Here is a 4,409-nt window from a genome sequence, read left to right as displayed (position 1 = left end):
CCGAGGGACAATCCAAAATCCAAAAAGCAGACAGGCACAGGAGCAGGGGAAAATGCAAAAAAACAGGAAACTACACAGGGAAAAACTCACGGGGGGAGCCGGAAGCGCAGATGCAGACATGTGGCACAGGCAGACTGAAAAACAAGAATGATCCAACAAGAGGCAGAGGAAACACTGAGGTTAAATACACAAGGTAACGAGGTAATGGGGAACAGGTGACACATCAGGTGAATCACATTAGGGCGGGGCAGGACAATCAGACAAACAAAGTGAAGCTAGACAAGACAAGACAAGACAAGGCAGGAAGCCTGATTTCAAAATAAAACAGAAAGTGAAACACACAGACTCATACCGGGGATAGGAGACGGGGTCAGGTACACGGGACCGGGGAAAACACTGAGACACTCACATGGAGGTGAAAACAGGAAAACAAACCCAACAAAAACCTCAAACCACAACAAGAAGTCATAGTATGTCATGAAAACATCATAGTTTAGGATGCCCAAAAAAAGTCTTAGTATAGTATGGCATAAAAATTTAGTAGTATAGTATGTCATAAAAAACGTCATAAAAAGTCACAGTATAGGATGTCATAAAAAGTTACAGTATTGAAACATAGTATAGTGTGTCATAAAAAAACATCATAGTATAGTATGTCATTAAAAGCCAATATTGTATGTCATAAAAATGTCAAAGTATAGTAAGTTAAAAAAGCCCAATAGTATAATACAATACACTGTGCCATAAAATTCAAGGTATAGTATTTCATAAATATTCCCAGCAGTGGCAGTGTCATAGTATAGTATGTCATAAAAAAACATCGTAGTATTGTATGTCATAAAAAGTCATAGTATTGTATGTCATAAAAAGTCATAGTATTGTATGTCATAAAAATAGTATTGTATGTCTAGGAAAGTCATAGTACATTATGTTATAAAGAGTCAAAGTATTGCAGTGTTTGTCCTAAAAAAGTCATAGTATAGTATGGCATAAAAATGTAATAGTATAGTATGTAATAAAAAATGTCAAAGTATGGTAAATTAAAAACACATCATAGTATTGTATGTCATAAAAAAGTCATGACAAGTCATAGTATAGTATGTCCTAAAGACTCATAGTATGTCATAAAATACATCCTAGTATAGGATGTCATAAATATTCATAGTATTACATGTCCTAAAAAAGTCGTAGTATAGTGTGTCATAAAAACGTAATAGTATAGTATGTAATAAAAATGTCAAAGTATAGTATGTCATAAAAACATCTTAGTATAGAATGTCCTAAAAAGTCATAGTATAATAAGTTATAAAAAAAATTTAGTAGTATGGTATGTAATAAAAAGTCACATTGTAGTATGTCATAAAAAGTCATGGTATAGTATAGTGAGAGGTTGCTCAAGGTGTGCAAATGACATGTAATGTACATTTATTTTTAAAACTAGTATGTCATAAAAAACATCATAACATAGGATGCCATAAAAAGTCATAGTATAGTATTTCATAAAAAGTCATAGTATGGTATGTCATGAAAATGTAACAGTATAGTATGAAATAAAAAAAATCATAGCATGGTACATCTTAAAAAAATTGTTGGTATAGTATGTAATAAAAAATGTCACAGTATACAATGTCATAAAAATCATTGTATAGTATGCCATAAAAAGTCAATGAATAGTATTTCATAAATATTCCTTACATAGTATGTCATTAAAAACGACATGAAAAGAAATTTAGTATGCCAAAAAAGTCATAGTGTAGTATGTAATAAAAAAACATCATAGTATGCCATAAAATATCATGGTATAGTATTTCATAAAAGGTCCTATTATAGTATGTCATAAAAGTCAAAGTACTGTAAAGTATGTCATAATTAACGCCATAAAAATGGTATACTATGTCATGACAACATCATAAAAATTTCACACGTCATACAAAAGCCATAGTATATTATGTAATAAAAAACGTAAAAGTATAGTGTATAATAAAAAGCATCATAGTATAGTATGTCATAAAAAGTCATAACGGTCATAGTGTCATAGAAAACTTTCAATAAAAAGTCATAGTATAATATGCCATAAAATAAAAATTACAGAAGCCTATGCTTTTATGTTGTCATAGAAAATGTCAAAGCATAGTATGCCATAAAAAGTCATAGTATAGTATGCCTTAAGAAGGTAATAAAAAAGATATAATTTAGTATGCCATAAAAGTCATATTACTGTATGTAATGTCATAGAAAACTTCAATTTAAAAAGACAGTGTAGTGTGCCATAAAAGTCATTGATTGGTATACCATAACAAATTCATTAAAAGCAAATAGTAGCCTATGCCATTAAATTGTCATAAAAAATGTCATACCATAAAATAGTCATAGTATAGTATGTCATTTAAATGGAAATCAAAATTCATGTCAGAAACAAGTCGGATAAGTCAGAAAAAGTAAAAATATGGCATGTCATTAAAAATATCATAATGTCATAGTACGGCAAGACATAAACAAATAAAAAGTCAAATAAAATGTCATAGTATAGGTCGTAGAAAAGTCAACAAAAAGTCATAGGACAGTATGTCATAAAAAAGTCAACTGTATTGATGAACAGCATTGATCCCAATTAAAGCTACACTTACCGCCTTACAACACAGAGTGGTCATTTAGCTCATGTTTTTTCCAGGGCGGCCGTAGATTATAACATCTCTTATGTACAGAGCAAATAAATGTCCACAAATCTGCCCAGGAATCAAAATAAATATACTCCTTATAACTCCAGAACTTGACAAAGTACTCCAGTGACAGTTGTCTGTACGTCCATACGTAAAACACGAAGCCACGAAGGGTCAGCGAACGTTCAATGCCTCAAGTGGAAAACACTCCCCTCAACTTAGCTGCGTCTCATTCTAACAGCTCACTGGCTACAAATAACACATGTATCTGTCTCAATAGTAACTGATGTTACCAGTTATTGTATCGCTTTATCTTTAGACTGAGTGAAGGTCCATTTAAAACAAAGACAAAAAAGACAAACAACACATTAGAAGGAAGACTACAGACACAAATTCAAAAAGACAGCTATACCAGTGTTTCCACATAGGTGACTGGTATCACACAGCCCTGACCCTAGGATCAGACAGTTGTGAACAACCCTTGCCTCCAAAACGTCAACATCCACAGGCGGCTCAGTTCTGATGCTCTCAGGAACTGGACCCATTCCCAGAGCACAGATCTATTAGTCCATTAGTCCATCTTTACAAAATAAGAAAAGTGAATGGGGTTTTGAAAGTGGTTAAAGGGGATTTATTTCTGTGTTGTATTTCCAGCTTTGTTGGATACAGCTAGTGTTCACATTATACCATTTAGCTGAGTATTTTTTTTATCGCTAATTTCTTAATGTCACGTTGGTTTCGGAAAGAAGTCAAGCCTTCACCCTCTGTTTTCTACAAGGCTTGAGGTGACGGAGGCAAACTGCTTACCAGTCCCACAGTGGGAACTTCCTGTGGTGCTCAGGACTCTCGCCCATGAGCCATATGGTGGGTCCCCATGGCAAAGACAGTTTTTTTTTTTGTGTGAAATGCCTTCATTGTGGCCAGGACATTTCACAAAAAAACAAAGGCTCTGCCATGAGAGCATAGTCCACAGGGAGCACTGGGGCCTCAACTGCCTAGTTCTCATGAACAGCGGTAAATACTTGCATGGCAGGGAATGTTTCAAATTAGGTGTTCGAACAACACCTGAAACAGACAATGCAACAAGTAATGCCGCGTTCATGCAGTGATTGGCCAGGTGTGTGAAGGTGAGACAGTTGGCAAGGTTTGACCTTAAAAGTGTTTTTGCTCCGCCTACGATTGTGGCCATTCAGAATGGGTATAAGCACTTTTGCACTTAACTTTGTGTTGTCCTATGGGTCAAATTGACCCATTTCAAAGGGTTTTATATCAGAAATATGGATTTCTTTCAACCAAATTGCCCAAAAATCACATGGATGACTCCATACAACATTCTTCAGGTGACATTAATTACTACTTTCATTGAATTTTTGGGGTGTTTTATTTAACCGTCATCTTGTTCTTGGGTCTAATTTGACCCGTTTTCAGTTATTCATTTATTCATTTATTTTTTGGGACAAAAAGTGGGCCGTCAAAATAAGCGCTGAAAACGTCAACAAAAAAATATCAAAAAAGTGCCCCTAACATTGAAAAAGTTACAAAAATGTTGGGAAAAAGCAATAATTATGTTGAAAAAAAAGTGACCAAAACGTCTTTTTTTTTTTAATGGTTGACGGAAAGACAACACAAGGGTTAAATGTACAACTTAGTTAATTTTAGGCATACAGAGCCGTTGCCACTATGTGAACTTCCTTCAGCTTTGGCTGGTTAAATTAAAAACACCAGTATAAATGAGTCAAGAAACAAAGA

This window comes from Etheostoma spectabile, chromosome 17 (assembly GCF_008692095.1).
Source record: "Etheostoma spectabile isolate EspeVRDwgs_2016 chromosome 17, UIUC_Espe_1.0, whole genome shotgun sequence".
NCBI lineage: Eukaryota > Metazoa > Chordata > Actinopteri > Perciformes > Percidae > Etheostoma > Etheostoma spectabile.
This window is presented reverse-complemented; position numbering follows the sequence as displayed.